Below are 21,383 nucleotides of genomic sequence, written 5' to 3'. Positions count from 1 at the left end.
ATTTATCCTAAAGTAAGTAAAAGAAGAAATTCAGGATCTAAAGTCTTTATTGCTTGTTACCTGATAAGTAATGCAGAATAGGCAAGTTAACGGGTTTGCAGGAATGTGAAGAGGTTACTGAAATGTAAATCTGTCACCAATATCCCTTTAGGAGTGAAAAGGCCACTCATCACTTGGACTTGGAACTTGCTGGTTCAGAGGTCTTTCTACACCATTAACTAAGAGTCTTATTCCATTTTGGGTCGGAATTGCTTCAATGCTTTTGTTTTAAAGCAAACGTACAAATCCTATTGAAACAGCTGGAAATGCTCGAGAGCACAGGATAACGGAAACTAGAAGAAAGAAAAGAAAAAAGAGAACAGAAAAGAAAAAGAGAAAAGATCGAAAAAGAAAAAAGAGGAAAGGAAAGAAAGGAAAGAACTTGCCTTATCATTCTCAAGAAAAAAAGGGAAAAGAAAAAAAGAAAGTTTCCTTTTCTCACCCAGCCCATGATTAACTTGATAAGATGAAGTCATGTTTCCAGCTCTTTCAGCTTTAATGATGCTCACGGGTCCTAATGAGCAGTGTGATCTCCCTGACAGCTCTCTGCATTGCCAATTCAGTGCCTGCTCTAAACTGGTTCCTGTGCCCATTGGTACAATTGCCAGCGGGCTCCAGTCTGCTAACATGGAAAGATTAGATCAGTGGACTGATTCGCCGTCCCCCATTCTGACAACTTTGCTTCCTGTTCGACGAAACGATCACTTTACCTCGAGAAATCAGTTAAAGATATTAAAGATCAAGTATGGTCTTACTTACGTATTATTTAATGACAGCACCAATTTTATTGCCTTCTTTGTCTTATCATTTTCATCTATGAGATGGTTAGACCATAATCTCACGCACAGAGTTCGTCAAACAATATTGTGAATGAAGAAAACTGTGTCAGGAATAAAGACCAGGACAATTCTTGCTGGGTAATATTACAAAGTAAATAAAGATAAAATGGGACACAGACCTCCCTCCCCCCAACACTGAGTTTCACATGTTGGCAACGAGGAGGGCAAGTGATTAACTGAGGACTACTAAATATATGTGCCAAGATTAGACTTGAGGGGAATTTTTTTAACCGGTACCACAACTGTTTTATATTTACACAATCCCCACTTTCCTGGAGCAACACAACTAAAACACTTACTTTGGAAACATCACATTTTATTTTGTGAAATACGTGTTCCCGTAAAAATTTAAATTGCCTTTCAAGAATAGACAATTGTAAAGCACTCAGGTGGAATAAAATTCAAATGGTTACATTGTCTTGTAATATTACAATTAAATAAAAATACTAGCAGTACACAGGATACTATTATCTGGTCCGTTCACCCCCCCTTAATGGAGGAAAGTTGAAAATTAAAGTTATCGAGGTTCAAAATGATAACCAATCAAAATAAAATCATCAAAATCATTGTCAAGAATTAAGATGTGCATAAAACAGACAACACGCGTGTGCATATCAGAATTGGATTATTACCCAACGGGAAAGCTGACTTGTTTCCTGAATTGTAAATAATTAGCGGCGAGATGTTTTAACCTGCACTATCATTAAGCATTATGAAAGTCAATACAGATTTGATGCATTTTGTAAACAACTTGAGATGCCTGAAGTGACCAGATCTTGGAGTACAAATTGTATTCGTACATTTTCTTTTCATTGAATAGAAATTCGTTAGCTCGACAAAATGTTAAATCTGTTCCCTAGATCTGCGTTATCTTTAATTTCTAATGTTGGAAGCAAGCTCACTTTTTGCTGAGTTTACTTGCAAAATTAAATGATTACATTCTGTTAAGATGAGATGGTTCAACGTCGCCGTTTTCCTCACAAAGGGCAAAGAGCATTCCACATGTCTTCAGTTTGCTTCACTATGAAATGATCATCACTGTAGTTCAGCATATTTCCATTCCACATGCCTATGCCACGGAGTCTCAATTTCTTCATGATCGCTGACTTAATTGAAATGCTCTGTGGATCGTCATACCAGACCTCATGAAATGTATTATTAACCTGCCATAAAAAAATAAAGAGTTACACAGATAGGAGCGAGGGGTTTGGGTCAATGCTCAGTTCGAGACACTATGCTGAAAATCTTCATCAGCAGAAGACAGAATGGACTGAAATGTACGATGAGAAAATGCACAATGACAAATGAGCAAAACAAACTCAAAAATTAGGGACTTACGGCAACGGCCGGCAATTTCCTCAGGGCTTCTCCCACTCCGTCCCCTGACCGTCGGCAGAAACTCCATTTCCGTGCACAAACGCGGTTTTCCGCTGCACGTCCACACAAGTAACGGGAACGGAGCAGGAGCAGCTCCAAGTCTATCTTTTTTAACACCCAAACCAATTAACTCATCTGGATGCTGTGCAACATATGAACATAAGGCACACATTTAAAGCACAGACGGGACCTCAGTTTAACGTGTCATCTGAAGGACGGCACCTCCGACAGTGCAGCACTCCCTCAGGACAGCAACTTAGAAAAATCCACATGAACAGCCCAGATGTCAATTCGGATGCAACAAGTCAAAAGATTATGGTGTTTGATTGGTAAAAAAATGATTTGGGGGAAATAGAAAGAGATAGATGCCTGTCACTTATCTGGCGCGAATGTTACTTGCCACTTATGAGCCCAAGCCTGGATGTTGTCCAGGTCTTGCTGCGTGCGGGATCAGACTGCTTCATTATTTGAGGGGTTGCGAATGGAACTGAACACTGTGCAATCATCAGCGAACATCCCCATTTCTGACCTTATGATGGAGGGAAGGTCATTGATGAAGACAGGACATACCCAGGGATGGTGATGGAAGAGTCTGGGAAGTTGGTTGAAAGATATGTGCGTATGGCTGTGTCAGGCTGTTGCTTGACTAGTCTGTGGGACAGCGCTCCCAATTTTGGCACAAGTCCCCAGATGTGAGTGAGGAGGACTTTGCAGGGTCGACTGGGCTTGGTTTGCCGTTGTCGTGTCCGGTGCCTAGTGGTCCGATGCCGGGTGGTCCATCCGGTTTTATTCTTATTATGACTTTTCGTATCTGGATTTTACAACTGAGTGGTTTGCGAGGCCATTTCAGAGGGCAATTAAGAATCAACCACATTGCTGTGGGTCTGGAGTCACATATAGGCCAGACCGGGTAAGGACGGCAGGTTTCCTTCCCTGAAGGACATTAGAACGCAGTAGGTCGAGAGTGTGTGGTATTTGCTACTGTGCAGTTTTCTTATGTACAGGGCACGCTACCGTCAATCTTTTGTGCTAAATTGATCATCAAATGGGAGACAGGGGCACACATTTCACAAACCAAACAATCGCTAATTTTCACAGGAGGGTCAATATGGGTTGTGCAAAGTGATCGATTTGAAAAGACCACAGCTCATCTCATTTTTTGCAACTGGTCATACACAATGTCTTAACAAACGGAACTGGGTTTGGTGCTTTGTCTGTCAACTCCCATTTTCTTGGCTATTCTCCAACTACACACATTTTCTACTGTATAAACTGTACATTCTGAACTGTGCTGAATCCTGTATACAGGGAATATTGAATCATGAAATACTGCAAGGTTTGCATTCTGCAAAGAATGGACAATGCACAACTCTCCATTGTGTTTTGATTGATAGTCTTACCATGTAGATATAAGACGGGACTTTCTGCTCATCATCCCAATATCTGCCAGTAATTGATTTGTGCACATGCTGTACGATCTCTTTGTATGGGACCTGACGTCCAGCTGCATTACTGCAAGGGGCACCTCGGAAAGGAATCTTTTCCAATACACACCTACCAGTCTGAAAATACAAAAGGATGAAAATATAGTTACTTTGGTAACATCAAAAATGCAGTTACAACATGACTGATCTCTAAGTGTAAAGAGGAACAATTAGAGAAAAATAAGTTTTACAATTTAGACAGGAGGGTCTCTCACTGAAATATATAAAATTAAATAGTACATTTATAGACAAGGACAAGGTTGTAATTTCAAATAGACAGCAACAAGACTGAATATAGAAGATTACGGAGTGATGTAATTGATGTGTTTGAGATGATCAAAGCAGTTGAAAGGGTAGATAGAGAGAAAGTATTTCCTCTGGTGTGAGAGTCCAGAACAAGGGGACATAACCTGAAAATTAGAGCAAGGCTGTTCAGGGGTGATGTCAGGAAGCACTTCTTCACGAAAAGGGCCGTGGAAATCTGGAATTCTCTCCCCCAAAAAGCTGTTGAGGCTCGGTCAATTGAAAACTTCAAAACTGAAATTGATAGATTTTTGTTAGGGAAGGGTATTAAGGGTTATGGAACCAAGGTGTGTAGATGGAATGAAGATACAGATCAGACATGATCTAATTGAATGGCGGAACAGCTTGAGAGGCTGAATGGCCTCCTCCTGTTCCTATGTTCTTATGATCCCTTGTGTTAAAAGGATGAGCTTTGAGAAAAGATTAGAGAAGCTTAAGATTTACAGCCGAGAAGAATGCAGTTAAGGGGAGGCCTCAGTGGAATAAAATGTTAAATAGCACAGATAAGGTAAGCCCAGAGAGCAAGCGCTGCAAACAAATAATTTCTCCAGAACAGTGAATCAATGGGATATTTTGCACAGCAACAAGACAATCATAACATCATAGTATCATAGTAAGTACAGCAAGGGAGGAGGTCATTCGGCCCATCATGCCTGTGCTGGCTCGTCACAAGAACTATCCAATTAGTCCCATTCCTCTGCTCTTTCCCCATCGCCCTGTAAATTTTTCCCCTCAAGTATTTATCCAATTCCCTTTTGAAAGTGAATATTAAATCTGCTTCCACCACCCTTTCAGGCAGTGCATTCCAGATCATAACAACTCGCTGCGTAAAAAAAATGTTTCCCCAGATCACCTCTGGCTCTTTTGTAATGGTTTACAATAGTCTATTGTAAATAATTCGGATTACTGAAAGCCAGATAATGACAAAACCTTACCTCAAAAAACTGTGTGCAAGGATAGTCATAACCATACCATGGAACTCCCAACTAGAGCTTTCTGGAATCAATTCCCAGATTGATATAAGCGGAGTAACCTAAATGGGGAAAAAAAATAATGAGGGTCTTAGATTCACATTGATATCGGGCAGGTGGACCCTGAACCAGATGGTCTTATTGTACATACCTGATAAAGTCTGGTAATAGGGAGCATTTGCCTTTGCAAAGCAATTGTCCCACATTTGACTCTGCATATCATAGGACATCACAAATAAAAAGTCACAGGAATTTGCAATTCTCAAAAAGTCATAGCATCGGCCATCAATGCAGTCTGGAGACCAAGGCACGTTAAATGTGACCTAAGGGCCAAAGAGTAACAAGAAGAAGTTAGTTTCATCTCATACCTTATGTTGGATATCACTAGTAGTTATATGGTTTTTATATGCACTCGCACATGGTCCATGGGAACTGTGAATTTAACAGGTTAGGAGTTCGACAGTGTTCATGACTGTATAAAAAGGAACAGGATAAAGTTGGGGCAAATTGTGAGTTAGAATTAATAGGATCCTCGGTTATCAAATATTAATCAGGTTCAATTCCCCACTGCTCACTCACCTTCTTCCTCCAATTTTCCATCAATTTTCTCTCCTCCTCTCCAAAAGGCATTAAGTTGTAACCAAATTGTAGTCCCAAAAGGGCCAGCCACACTCCAATACCGAGTCAAAGTGGCCAAAGTTCTTTTACGCGAGGCCAGACATTGAGTGCTGGCAGGCAATTTTAACATGGGTGGGGGGACTAACCCAATTGGTGGCCATCTGCACGGTCACACTTCCAGTGGGAGGTTTCCAGATAATGATCAGATGGTTCATTTGACCTTCCCCGACCCAGTGGCACTCGGGGTAAATTGTGCCCTCCAACATCCCAGCTGAAATCAGATAACTCAGCACGAACCAGGATTTGCATGGCTCATGTAGTCACTGCCTGAACAAGAAGGCATTCGGGAGCCGAAGGTCAAGAATTAAATCACTGTAATCTGAGTTAGCAAAGTCCGTTATGTGCAAACTTCTCAGCAGTAAAAGTCTGCTTCAAACTTTACCCAATAAAAATGCAGCGAGTGATTTACTTTTTTGCCTACTTAATGGTCCCTTTATTTCAAAGTAACTCATTAGATATAAACTGTGGGACATTTCTGAAGGATGTTATAGGGCTTGACATTAAGACAAACATTTCTTCCTTTGAAGAAGTGTTTTGACGGAGTAAATAAGGAGAAAATGTTCCCAGTGGCAGAAGGGTTGATAGCCAGAGGACACAGCTTTCAGGAGATTGGCAAAAGAATGAGAGGGGAGATGAGGAGAATTTTTTTTACACAGAGAGTTGTTATGATCTGGAATATAAAACCAGAAATGGTGGTGGAAGCAGATTCAACAGTAACTTTCAAAAGGGAATTGGATAAATACTTGAAGGGGAAAAAATTCCAGGGCTATGGGGAAAGAACAGGGGAGTGGGATTAATTGGATAGCTCTTTCAAAGAGCCAACACAGGCACGCTGGGCCGAACGGCCTCCTACTGTGCTGGAACCTTCTGAGAACCTATGTGAAAATTACAGTTCGAACTATGCCATCCATGGAAGCTGGAACTCAAGTCACTTGTATCATTCTGGGCTACAAGTGATGCAGCATCAAGTTTGCTGTATATCCAGCTTAAACTGATTCAATCTAAAATTTCTAACCTCAGCAATTGTCAAAGCAGCTTTGTAACAAGATGATGCACTGATAAACAGCAGCGAAAAATCATGATTTCAATTCACTTATCCAGAAAAATATCAATCTTCCTTTATGATTAAGTAGAAAGTAAATTGCTTATCCCCATTTAATTAAAAAAATGGCTTCTTTACCTGAGACCCAGGTATTTCACGGTGGAACACATCCATGGTTTCGGAAACCAGTTGAGGGATCTTGAAATAACCTATAGATGGTTTTTTATCAGCAATGTTCACATCCAAATTGATTCCATCCATAAATTGCCTTTTTGCCAACTGCAATTGCTTATCGACCCACTTTTCTCGGCGTTGTTTGTATACAGTGTTCCATAGTGAAAAAACTCCTGGTGAAGGGTGAAGAAACAACTTCCAATTATAGAGCATGTTTCGCACAACATTGTGTCCCAAGACACTTTGCAGGACAGAATTGCCAACATCAAGTAGGAAGTAGTAGAGGAAGATTTAGCTCGAATTTGTATTTACATAGTGCCTGACACATCCTCAGGATGTCCTTAAATGCTTCATCGCCAATTAATTATTTTTGAAGCATAATCACTGTTGCTTTGTAAGCAGATGTGGTCGCTAATTTGTACCCAGAGAGGCCCCACAAATAGGAAATTAGATAAATGGCCAGTTCATCTGATTTGGTGATGTAGGTTGAGGGATGAATGTTGTCCAGGACACCAGGAGAACTCCCTGTTCTTTGAATTGTGCCAATGGGATCTTTTACATCCAACAGAATAGGCAGGTGGAGCCCTTGTTTAAGGTCTCATCTGAATCACAGCACCTCTGAAACATTCACCTGAGGAAGGAGGAAGCCTCCGAAAGCTTGTGATTTTCAAATAAAATCGTTGGACTTGGTTCCAATTTTCACTTGGTGTTGTAAAATTGTTTACAACAGCACCTCTGGCAATGCAGCATTCCCTCAGTACTGCACTTATGTGTCAAGTCCTGGAGTAAACCCAAAACCTTCTGACCCAGGAGGAGAGACACAGTGCTAAAGCTGAGCCATGCTGACACTTGAGGGAAGAGACCAAAGGCGCAGTCAAACAGGTCGGTTTTGATGAGGCTTTCGAAGATAGGAAGAGAAATAGCAAGACAAAGAGGTTGAAGAAGAAGAATCTGGAGTTCAAGACAGTAACAGCTGAAGGTTCTGCCATTGATGGAGGAAGAGGAGAAATCTCAGCGGCCCAGAGTCGGAAGAATGGAGCGTGTGTGCTGGGCTCTGGACACAATTGGGTCGGGCTTTCATTAAACTGCATTCTTCATTCTAAATCCTGGCATCAGTGGCAGACTGCTGCTGTGCCAGGGAATAAAAGTTCCACCTATCTATTTATAGGTTATTAAAAACAGTATGTCCTGTCATCTTTCTGTTCAAAAATTCTTTGTCAACAGTATCTTTTGTTTTTCTATTTTAATTGTGTTCACATCTGGTGACGCCTGTCCTGTCACCTTTGCAATTGGATTTTGCCTTTAATGTGGCCTGTGGTTATATAGTTCCACACGACGGCCATCAAGTGATGGTGTGAACAGTTTTTATTTGAAGGCCTCAGCCTGTCTCCAAAGCCTGGACATATCCTTCTCCCTCATATACTTCTGCAGCTTCCCCTTAAATGCATCTATGTCATTTGCATCAGCCACTCCATGTGGTTGCAAGTTCCACATTCTTACCACTCACTGAAGAAAGAAGTTTTTCCTGAATTCCCTATTGGATTTATTTGTGACTATCTTATAGTTTTGGATTACCTCTAGTTTTCGACTTGCCCACAAATGGAAAATTATGAACATATGAACATACGAGAGCTGGGGTAGGCCATTCGGCTCCTCGAGCCTGCTCTGCTATTTGGTAAGATCATGATTGATCTGATTGTGACCTCAACCCCACTTACCTGTCTACCGACTATAACCTTTGACTCCCTTGTTAATCAGGAGTCTATCTAACTCAGCCTTAGAAATATTCAATGACCCTGCCTCCACCGCTCCCTGGCAAGGGAGTTCGACAGACTCACGACCCTCTGAGAGAAAAAATTCCTCCACACCTCCGTCTTAAATGGGAGACCCATTATTTTTAAACTGGTGGCCCCGAGTTCTAGTATCTCCCACAAAGGGAAACCTCCTCTCATCATCTACCCTTCTAGTCCCCTCAGGATCTCATATGTTTCAATAAGATAACCTCTCGTTCTTCTAAATTCCAGTGTATGCAGGCCCAACTTATCCAACCTTTCCTCAAAAGATAACCCCCTCATCTGAGGAATCGGTCGAGTGAACCTTCTCTGAACTACCTCCAAGCAATTATTTCCTTTCTTAAATAAGAAGACCAAAACTGCACACAGTATTCGAGATGTGGTCTCACCAATGCCCTGTACAACTGTAGCAAAACATCTCTACTTTTATATTCCATTCCCCTTGCAATAAATGACAATATTCCATTTGCCTTCCTAATCACTTGCTGTACCTGCATACTAACTTTTTGTGATTCATGTACTAGGACACTGATTCCTGTGGCACTCGTTACATCTTGCCAATTCATAATTTTAAAGACCTCTATCAGATCACCTCTCAGCCTTCTCTTTTCTAGAGAAAAGAGCCCCAGCCTGTTCAGTCTTTCCTGATAGTTATACTCTCTCAGTTCTGATATCATCCTTGTAAATCCTTTTTGCACTTTCTCCAGTACTTCTGTATCTTTTTGTAGTATGGAGACCAGAACTGTGCACAGTACTCTCAGTGTTTTCTAACCAAGGACCTATACATGATTAACATAACTTCTCTGCTGTGAATTATTTTCCTCCAGAAATGAATCCCAATGATTTGTTTGTGCTTTTTACGGCTTTCTTAACCAAGCATTTCTGCTTAAATGCTCCAGGCAAGTACAGAAGATCGGAATAGGGCGACGATGAGGGAAGCGGTGGTTCGGGCACCTAACTTGCAGGAACATGTGAGGGGTGAGGGACTGATGCTTCCAAAGATGTCAATAGCAGTTTGGTCGCATTCCATTAGACCACCCTCCTCCCCAACAAGACATGTTAGACCCTCCATTCCCCGATCTCCCCAATACTGCCAGATCCCAGCAATCCCTGACCATCTCCTGAGTCCTTGCTGGATCCCACAATCTCCCTCCTCAGAATTCTCCCCCTCCCCTACTCCTAGATCAGAAGACTCCCACTCAGTGCTCACGAATCCAGCAAGTTTGGGAGGTGAAAAGTAGAATAAAAATACATCACCAGTCAATCTCCCATGGCAATGGACAAAGAGAGTCCAGACTTGTGTAGTATTCAGACGAAGCAGGATTGGAGTGTGGGGGATAATTCAACCAGGGTGTTCAGATGTAACTCAGTCCCCATTGTGAAATCATGAATTTTGTCCTGATATTTAATATAATACTTTGATCAATTGTAATTTTTATTTAAATGGCAATTTGAGCTGAAAGATGCAAAACAGAGGTGCTACAGTGCCACCACTGGTGGGGAGGATGTAATTACAGTGCATCAAGTTTACGGAGACAGTTCCCATTGTAAATGTGGACAGAGGAATTTATAAATGGAAAAAGTTGCAACAAAAGTGTGAAAAACTTGAGAACAGAAAGTAAGGTTTTGTTGACAGGAGGTGTGTGTGGATATAAGATTTTTCACATGCAATAGATGGAATGTAGAATAATTTGCGAGAGCTGTACCGGAGCTGGAGGGGAATTTCAGCACTGTAATGTCAAAAATAGCAATTCAAGGCTGTGCACTGAATGTCCTTTTATGTGGTTTTCAATAATACAGCTTGCATTGGAAGACAGAAGGACATTTGTTTTTTCTGTGATAAAATTACTTACCTCTCAGGACAACTCGAACTTGATTCGCATGAGCATAACACAAAAGCTCAGGATCGTAAGGTCCAAAGGCTGCAATAGTCGTGACCTTAGACCAGTCATAATACTTCCAATCCTTTCCTCCAACATCAAAGACAAAGACCTGGTACAAAATAAAGCAGTCAATTGCAGTAATGAAGGGCAGAAAACTGCCATTTAAAAATATATATTTTCACAATCAATGGCCCAGATTTTGTTGACAAAATAACGGTGAGGCGAATGGGGCTCGTTTTATTTATGTGTAAATGGTACAGCAACTTCAGGCGAGGGGCAGATACGCAGTTAAACTCAAACATCCACAAGTTGCTGACCGAGTTGGGCTGCTCCACTGTTAGCTTCACGAAAACAGCATCTCGCTATCTTGTTCACCCTTAAAATTCATTGAACGACGTGAAGTTCATGTATTTGCGCAGGAGATTCAAACTAAACTCGCCATGGAAAGTTACGTCTTTTCCATTCCAGTCTAAGTAACTTTTTAATGACGGTGAATGTGTTCATTATCGGCAATCAAGATCTCTGGCACTGATAATTAACTATTACAAGAGTGGAGTCTCATTCCTTCAGGATTTAATTGCTGTTGGAGATTTTAAAAATGTCAATTTTAAAATTCAAACTTTTTTTTACTTCCCCTTTCACTCACTTTTTTCTCTCTCTTTTAATCCAATCTTTCTTTTCCTCTCTTTATTTCTCTTTCTGTACCTGATTTGACATTGAATTCGCCCACTCTAATTTACACTTCCTTCTCAATCCTTGCGCTGTTAATTTCATAATCCTTCATTCTCATTGGTTAAGGAGATACCCTGTTTCTTGCCCTGTTCACTCAGCTCCCAAATGCCCTGTTTCACTCACTGCCCCGTTATCAGTTCGCACTTTCAGCAACTTGCCACTCAAAAACGTGCAAGGGCAGGTCCAAGTAACGGCAAGCACCGTTAGATGCCCTGTTAGAGCAAAATTTGGCCCATTATCATTTCCCCAGGTTACGGGGTAAGGAACGGCTGGTGAACTGATTCTCAGGTTACCACCAATGTCAATCGAAACGCAGCCACCAGAAAAAAAGAATATGCTAAAGAGGAACAACCTCTCAGAACTTCCATTTCCACAATAGTGCAGGTGAGAGGAACTGAACAACATGAGGAAAAGGAGCTCACATCCCAATACTCCATTCCAAGTGTTGGTGCTCAATACACTTCAAAAGGACAACTTAAACTAAATAAACTCTTTTTACAAGGGACTTTAGAGTTACAGTTTAAAAAATTTTGCATTCAAGGTACCTGGTGTCAAATCAAGCATTTCTCCCATGAGACCAGCAAGACTAGATCAGAATATAATTCCCGAGAAAGAGAAACAGCCCATACTGCACCAGTGTGACATTTTTCCGTTTCTCACACCAACCATCCTGTGTTCTCAAATGAGACTGCCTGTTTAGTGCTGCAGTTTAGTTCATCACAGTTTTGTGATTTGGGCCCTTTGAGTTGGACTGAGACTATCAAACATGCATCATCTGAGCTGACACTTTTGTGCAGTAATGAGAGAGTGCTGCATTGTTGGAGGAGGTGTCTTTTGGATGAGATGTTTAAGTGGATCTAATAGACCGCTGGCAATATTGAAGAGCAGGGAGTTCTCTTGGTGTCCTGGCCAACAATTATCTCTCAACCAACATCAGCAGAAACACATTAACTGTTCATTCATGCAACTTGCTGTTTGTGGGACCTTGCTCTGCACATATCAGCAGAATTGTATTCCAGCACAATCTGTAACCTCATAGCCCGGCATATTCCACTCTCTACCATTACCAAAAAGCCAGGGGATCAACCCTGATTCATTGAGGAGTGCAGAAGAGCATGTCAGGAGCAGCACCAGGCGTACCTAAAAATGAGGTGCCAACTGGGTGCAGCTGCAACACAGGACTACATGCATGCTAAACAGCGGAAGCAACATGCTGTACACATAGATAAGAGATTCCACAACAACCAACGGTTCAGATCAAAGCTCTGCAGTCTTGCCACACCCAGTCGTGAAATGTGGTGGACAATTAAACAACTAACGGGAGGAGGAGGCTCTGTAAACATGCCCATCCTCAATGATGGTGGAGTCCAACACGTGAGTGCAAAAGACAAGGCTGAAGAATTTGCAACCATCTTCAGCAAAAAGTGCCAAGTAGATGATCCATCTCAACCTCCTCCTGACAGCCCCACCATCACAGAAGACAGTATTCAGCCAATTCGATTCACTCCACGTGATATCAAGAAACAGCTGAGTGCATTGCATACATCAAAGGTTATGGGCCCCGGCAACATCCCGACTGTAGTGCTGAAGACTCGTGCTCCAGGACTCGCGACGCCTCCAGCCAAACTGTTCCAGTGCAACTACAACACTGGCATCTATCCAACAATGTGGAAAATTGTCCAGGTATGTCCTGTCCACAAAAAGCAGGACAAATCCAATCCGGCCAATTACTGCCCCATCAGTCTACTCTCAATCATTAGCAAAGTGATGGAAGGTGTCATCGACAATGCTATCAAACGACACTTACTCACCATTAACCTGCTCACCGATGCTCAGTTTGTTTCCCGCTTCCAGACCTCATTACAGCCTTGGTCCAAACATGGACAAAAGAGCTGAATTCCAGAGGTGAGGTGAGAGTGACAGCCCTTGAAATCAAGGCAGTATTTGACCGAGTGTGGCACCAAGGAGCCCGAGTAAAATTGAAGTCAATGGGAATCAGGGGGAAATCTCTCCAGTGGCTAGAGTCATACCTAGCACAAAGGAAGATGGTGGTGCTTGTTGGAGGACAATCATCTCAGCCCCAAGACATTGCTGCAGGAGTTCCTCAGGGCAGTGACCAAGGCCCAACCATCTTCAGCTGCTTCATCAATGATCTTCCCTCCATCATAAGGTCAGAAATGGGGATGTTCACTGAATATTGCACAGTGTTCAGTTCCATTCTCAACCCCTCAGATAATGAAGCAGTCCGAGCCCGTATGCAGCAAGACCTGGACAACATCCAGGTTTGGGCTGAATAGTGGCAAGTAACATTCACGCCAGACAAGTGCCAGGCAATGACCACCTCCAACAAGAGAGAGTCTAACCACCTCCCCTTGACATTCAACGGCATTATCATCAACATCCTGGGGGTCACCATTGACCAGAAACTGAACTGGACCAGCCATATAAATTCGGTGGCTACAAGAGCAAGTCAGAGGTTGGATATTCTGTGGTGATTGACTCACCTCCTGACTCCCAAAACCTTTCCACCATCTACAAGGCACGAGTCAGGAGTGTGATGGAATACTCTCCACTTGCCTGGATGAGTGCAGCTCCAACAACACTCAAGAACTCCACACCATCCAGGACAATGCAGCCCGCTTGATTGGTACCCCATCCACCACCCTAAACATTCACTCCCTTCACCACCGGCGCACAGTGGCTGCAGTGTGTACCATCCACGGGATGCATTGTCGCAACTCTCCAAGGCTTCTTCGACAGCACCTCCCAAACCCGCCACCTCTACCACCTAGAAGGACAAGGGCAGCAGTCACATGGGAACAACACCACATGCACGTTCCCCTCCAAGTCACACACCATCCCAACTTGGAAATATATCGCCATTCCTTCATCGTCGCTGGATCAAAATCATGAACTCCCTACCTAACAGCACTGTGGGAGAACCTTCACCACACGGACTGCAGCGGTTCAAGAAGGCGGCTCACCACCACCTTCTCAAGGGCAATTCGGGATGGGCAATAAATGCTGGCATTGCCAGCGACGCCCACATCCCATGAACAAATAAAAAAAAATTGCCGCTGAGTTTGCCGACAACACTTCAAAAAGTGATTCATTTCATGTGAAGTTCTTTGGGACATCCTGAGGACATGAGGTGCGACATAAATTCATGTTTATTCATTCTTGGAACCAACAGACAGAGGAAACTTTTATCCCACCCATCTGTCAGAAGAATGTTTTGTTAGTGGGAAGGTGGGGGAAGTGGGATAAAAGCAGAATGAACACATCGAGCCTGCAGGTTATATTGGTGGTGCTCTTGTTGCTGCCACACTGCCCACTTAGTAACATTGCTCTGAAGTAAATACTGACCTCATCAATACAGTCAGCAGTTACAGAGTCATTTTGCAACCAATGTATTTTTTAAAGATCTGTTACGTTGTATTCAGTTTAATCGTGGCCAAGGTCCCAGTTTTACAATGAGTGAAAAAGTCAAATGTCATTTTTATGACATGAGATTCCAGGATTTTCAATATTCTGTGGAAACCACAAACCGGTGACCTTAACCATGGTATTAGACAGACACACTGCAGGAGTTAGATCACACATCATTTAAGACTCTGCACATTGGAGAAATATATTTAAAAACACATTTTATGGAAGCTGCACTTGTTAAAATATCGTTGCACTGCTCAATACTACGGTTGGTCCTATTTTATACAAACTGTAACTATACCAACATTAACACTTTAACATACGGATTATAATATGAGACACTTTGCATTTCAACAATAATCGGACATTCCCCCCGCCCCACTACCCCCATCCCAATAGCTCCACCTGTCCCTCACCCTGACCCACACCCCTCAGACTGTTCCGAACACCCACCCACGACCCACGAACACCCACCCTCGGCCCCCGAACACCCACCCCCAGCCCCCAAACACCCACCCCAGCCCCCGAACACCCACCTCGAACTCATGCTCCACGGTCACGGGTTCGCACAGAATCCGATCCGAACATGGACAGCCGGACCCAGAGCCGCAGCAGACCCACAGCACGAGCACGACCAGGGCCTGCGCCAATTCCAAACTCCAGCGCATCCTCTCCGCCTGAGCTCTGCCCGATATGAAGATCCACCAGATGCAGCAAGATCATTTATTGAAATCCACCCGGATGTGACTGATGATGACACCTCCTGAGTCTCTCTCTCTCTCTCTCTCTCTGTGTTGGTGGATGTGGCAATCGTGAAATGTTGAAACAATCTTCATACTCTGAAATGCAACATTTAAAGGGACGTTCTCTTCTCCCCCTTCCTCCAAATCTTGGCCAACAGCAAACAGAGAAACTAATAAAGGAAAAAGAATGAACTTGCATTTTTTAGCGCCTTTCATGACCTCAGAATGTCTCAAAGTGCTTCATCCCTCTCCATGACCACTGTTTGAGGCTGAACCAGACCGTTTGCAAACTTGGAGTCCTATTTGACCCTGATATGAGCTTCTGACCACAAATCCTCTCCATCACCAAGACTGCCTACATCCACCTCCATAACATTGTCTTCTCCAACCCTGCTTCAGCTCATCTGCTGCTGAAATCCTCATCCATGCCTTTGATACCTCAAGAATTGACTGTTCCAATGCTCCCCCACCGGCCTCTCATCTTCCACCCTCCAAAACCTTGAGCTCATCCAGAACTCTGCTGCCCGTATCCTAACTCACACCAATTCCCATTCACCAATCACACCTGTGCTCGCTGACCTACATTGGTTCCCAGTCCACCAACACCTCGAATTTAAAATCTATCTCTCAACCAACAACTAAATGTAAACCAGATTATTTGGTCATTAATTTTATTGCTGTTTGCGGGAGCTTACTGTGCGCAAATTGGCTGCCGCGTTTCTAACCTTTACAATCATCCTTGTTTCAAATCCCACCATGGCCTCTCCCCTCCCTATCTCTGTAACTGCCTCCAGCTGTCCAACCCTCCGACAACTCTGCGTTCCTCCAATTCTGGACTCTTGCGCATCCCCGATTTTAATCGCTCCACCACTGGCGGCCATGCCTTCAGCTGCCTCGGCCTTAAGCTCTGGAATTCCCTCCCTCAGCCTTTTTGCCTCTCTCCCTCTCTCTCCTCCTTGAAGACACTCCAGCGAGTGACTCACCTTCTGACTCCCCAAAGCCTTTCCACCATCTACAAGACACGAGTCAGGAGTGTGATGGAATAATCTCCACTTGCCTGGATGAGTGTAGCTCCAACAACACTCAAGAAGCTCGACACCATCCAGGACACAGCAACCCGTTTGATTGCCACCCCATCCACCACCCTAAACATTCACTCCCTTCATCACTGTGGCTGCAGTATGTACCGTCTACAGGATGCACTGCAGCAACTCACCAAGGCTTCATCGACATCACCTCCCAAACCCGCGAACTCTACCACCTAGAAGGACAAGGGCATCAGGCACATGGGAACAACACCACCTGCAAGTCCCCTTCCAAGTCACACACCATCCCGACATGGAAATATATCACCGTGCCTTCATCGTTGCTGGGTCAAAATCCTGGAACTTCCCACCTGACAGCACTGTGGGAGAACCTTCACCACATGGACTGCAGCGGTTCAAGAAGGCGGCTCACCACCACCTTCTCAAGGGCAATTAGGGATGGGCAATAAATGCTGGCCTGGCCAGCGACGCCCACACCGAATGAACGAATAAAAAAAACTACCTCATTGACCGAGCTTTTAGTTACCTGTCCTAATATCTCCTTATGTGGCTATATCTCAAATTTTGTTTGATAATCGCTCTTGTGAAACGTCCTGGGATGTTTTACAACATTAAAGGCGCTATGTAAATGCAAGTTGTTATTGTTGTTCACAGCCAATGAAGTACTCTTGAAGCGTAATCACTGTTGTAAAGGTAGGAAAAGCGACAGCCAATTTGCACACGGTCAGCTCGCGCAAACAGCAATAAAATAAATGACCAGATAATCTGGTTTTTGTTTCGGTGTTGGTTGAGGGATAGAATTTGACCAGGACACATTTATAACTGGTTATTTATCTCATTTTCTGTTTTTTGGACCTCAGCGGTGAACAAAATAGGTGGCCGAAATTTTGCCGACAAAAAGACAGTGACTCCACTTCAAAAAGTTTTTCATTGTCTGCAAATTGACTTGAGATGTCCTGAGGGCATGAAAGGTGCTATATAAATGCAAGTTCTTTCTTGAAGGTATTTCGCTCTAATTTAACTCAGGCACTAACTCCCCTTAAAATAAGTGGGTTAATATCACAGTTGACTGATGCTCAGAGGAATTCAAGACAAATGTGACGCAGTCGTACAATGTGATCAAATTTAATGTACACACAAGTTAATTACGAGGGAGGCCACTCGGCCCATCCAGAAAACTCCCAAATCCCCACCCCATTGTTGCATTCAGTTGCTATTTAAATGATTCCTCGGATTTTCGTCCCATCGACCGGATCTGGGAATTCATTCCATCTGTTGATCACTCTTTGAACTCCCTGATATCAGTGGTAAATTTGCCTTTTACTTTACCTTTCATCACTAAGACTGCAGATATGCTGCAGCTGCCAGTCTCTGCCGAGTGCGGTACAGAGTCGCCAGACCAAAGTTACACTGATATCAGCTGTAAAGGAGTACTGTGCATGTCTGGATGGATGCTGGTGCAGAGCTCCACTTTCTCCCAGTTAATTTTTAACGATAGGGAGGGAGTGAATGGGAGTGTTTGCTTCCTCCTAAAATTAAAAAGATTCCACAGAATGTTTAAAAAGATCTCGGATGTTTTAAAATGCTGTTTTGCATCAGGTGGAAATGATAGCAGCCGGTACAAACTCAAGCTGGTGCGGAACAGATTCCTGGACTGAGGGAGAGAGGAACGGGCAGGGTCTCACTTTGCCGGTACGAACTTAAGCTGGTGCAGGACAGACTCCTGGATAGAGGGAGAGGGGAACGGAGGGTCGTTGCTTTACTTGATTTTAGTACCGTTGGGAGTCAGATTGCTGCCCTGACATCTGTTACTTCTGTGGAATTTGCTCCCACAAGGAGTAGTTGGGGCAAAGTCAGCTGTGAGGAGGGCACAAAAAGGGATATAGAGAGGTTAAGTGAGTGGGCAAGAAGGTGGCAGATGGATTATAATGTGGAGAAATGTGAGGTTATTCACTTTGGTCGGAAGAATAGAAAAACAGAAAATTTTTAAATGGAGAGAAACTATTAAATGTTGATGTTCAGAGAGAATTGGGTGTCCTGGTATACAAAACACAGGAAGTTAACATGCCGGTACAACAAGCAATTAGGAAGACAAATGGTATGTTGGCCTTTATTGCAAAGGGGGTTGGAGTCCAAGAGTGAGGAAGTCTTGCTACAATTGTACAAGGGCTTATGGAGACCTCACCTGGAATACTGTGTGCAGTTTTGGCCTCCTGACCTAAGGAAGGATATACTTGCCCTGGGGATGGTGCAGCGAAGGTTCACTCGATTGATTCCTGGGATGAGAGGGTTGTCCAATGATGAGAGATTGAGTACAATGGGCCGATACTCTCTGGAGTTTCGAGGAATGAGAGATGATCTCATTGAAACATATAAGATTCTGAAAGGGCTTGACAAGGTAAATGCCAAAAGGCTGCTTCCCCTGGCTGAAGAGTCCAGAGCTAGAGGGCACAATATAGGAACATAGGAACAGGAGTAGGCCATTCAGCCCCTCATGCTTGCTCCACAATTTGATAAGATCATGGCTGATCTGTGATCCAGCTTCAGAGACCTGCCTTTGGACCATATCCCTTAATACCTTTGGTTGACAAAAAGCTATCCATCTCACATTTACATTTAGCAATTGAGCTAGTATCAATTGCCGTTTGTGGAAGAGAGTTCCAAACTTCTACGACCCTTTGTGTGTCGAAATGTTTTCCAATCTCACTCCTGAAAGGTCTGGCTCTGATATCGGGATAAAGGGTCAGCCATTTCGGACTGAGATGAGGAGCAATTTCTTCACTCTGAGGGTTGTGAATCTTTGGATTTCTCTACCCCAGAGGACTGTGGATGCTCAGTCGTTGAGTACATTCAAGGCTGATATGGATAGATTTTTGGAATCTAGGGGAATCAAGGGATATGGGGATCAGGCGGGAAAGTGGAGTTGAGGTCGAAGATCAGCCATGATCTTATTGAATGGCGGAGCAGGATCGAGGGGCCGTCTGGCCTAGTCCTGCTCCTATTTCTTATGTTCTTATGTACAAATAGCATAGATGCATTTAAGGGGAAGCTGGATCAACGCATGGGGGAGAAAGCACGAGAAAGATATACTGATAGGGTTAGATGAAGAGGGGTGCGAGGAGGCAGAGATCATTTGGGCCGAATGGCCTGTTTCTGTGCTGTACATTCTCTGTTTGTCATTCTATGTAAAACCTTGTTGATATGCAACTGAAAGTGGTTCACGTTGTTACAAAATGGCAACAGATACTGAATCCACAGTTTACGGGTATATTTTGTATCGAGCATAATGAATGAAATGTTTGTGAAAAACTCCAATGACGGCAGCAGATAAGAGCTCGAATTATTGGCCGCTCAAGACCTTGAGCCACGTGAGTAAATCCCTCTCGTCCCCCCTCCCCTTTCACTCCCTTAGTGACCACATCAACCATCAAACCAATAAAGAACAGTGCTCCACTCACACTGACTCGAAGAAAGTTTCCAATCATTTTTTTAAATTACAAAATGTACTTTATTTCATCAAGTTTAAAGATACACACAGTTCAATGTGAAAATCACAATGTATAGAATCATCGAAAATTAAGGCATAGAATGAGGCCATTCGAACCATCGTGTCTGTGCAGTCTGAAAAAGAGCTATCCAGCCTAATCCCACTTTCCAGCTCTTGGTCTGTGGCCTTGTAGGTTACGGTACTTCAAGTGCATATCCAAGTACTTTTTAAATGCGATGAGGGTTTCTGCCTCTACCACCCTTTCAGGAAGTGAGTTCCAGACCCCCACCACCCTCTGGGTGAAAAGATTTCTCCTCATCTCCCCTCTAATTCTTCTACCAATTACTTTAAATCTATGTCTCCTGGTTATTGACCTCTCTGCTAAGGGAAACAAATCCTTCCTGTACACTCTATACACTTCCCTGGACACAGGGAACCCCCAGCTTCTGTCGCGACACTACAGACTTCCTACAAAAACTCAGTACCCACGGACCAGTTGAACCAGGAACACTTCTCACCACGATGGACGTCTCGGCACTCTACACCAGTATCCCCCACGATGACAGCATCGCTGCGACAGCATCAATACTCAACACCAACAACAGCCAATCTCCAAACGCCATCCTACAACTCATCCTCTTCATCCTGGATCACAATGTCTTCACCTTCGACAACCAGTTCTTTACCCAAACACACGGAACAGCCATGGGGACCAAATTTGCACCCCAATACGCCAACATTTTCATGCACAAGTTCGAGCAGGACTTCTTCACTGCACAGGACCTCCAACCAACGCTATACACCAGATACATCGACGACATTTTCTTTCTATGGACCCACGGCGAAGAATCACTAAAGAGACTACACGATAACATCAACAAGTTCCATCCCACCATCCAGCTCACCATGGACTACTCCTCAGAATCAGTTTCTTTCTTGGACACACGAATCTCCATCAAAGACGGGCACCTCAGCACCTCAATCTACCGCAAGCCCACGGACAAGCTCACGATGCTCCACTTTTCCAGCTTCCACCCTAACCACGTCAAAGAGGCCATCCCCTATGGACAGGCCCTGCGAATACACAGGGTCTGCTCAGACGAGGAGGAACGGGATGGACACCTACAGACTCTGAAAGACGCCCTGGTAAGAACGGGATATGACGCTCGACTCATCGATCGACAGTTCCGACGGGCCACAGCGAAAAATCGCATAGACCTCCTCAGAAGACTAACACGGGATGCAACCAACAGAGTACCCTTCGTCGTCCAGTACTTCCCCGGAGCGGAGAAACGACGCCATGTTCTCTGCAGCCTTTAACATGTCATCAATGACGACGAACACCTCGCTCTGGCCATCCCCA

The 21,383-nt window shown here is 43.7% G+C and overlaps 1 pseudogene; it reads right to left on the bottom strand.

The window, feature by feature from the left end:
* Window positions 1-253: 253 nt before the first annotated feature.
* LOC137325640 (di-N-acetylchitobiase-like) lies at window positions 254-15,412 on the bottom strand (annotated as a pseudogene).
* Between the last annotated feature and the right edge of the window lie 5,971 nt (window positions 15,413-21,383).

Source organism: Heptranchias perlo, chromosome 9, assembly GCF_035084215.1.
Source record: "Heptranchias perlo isolate sHepPer1 chromosome 9, sHepPer1.hap1, whole genome shotgun sequence".
Classification (NCBI taxonomy): domain Eukaryota; kingdom Metazoa; phylum Chordata; class Chondrichthyes; order Hexanchiformes; family Hexanchidae; genus Heptranchias; species Heptranchias perlo.
This window is presented reverse-complemented; position numbering and strand designations above follow the sequence as displayed.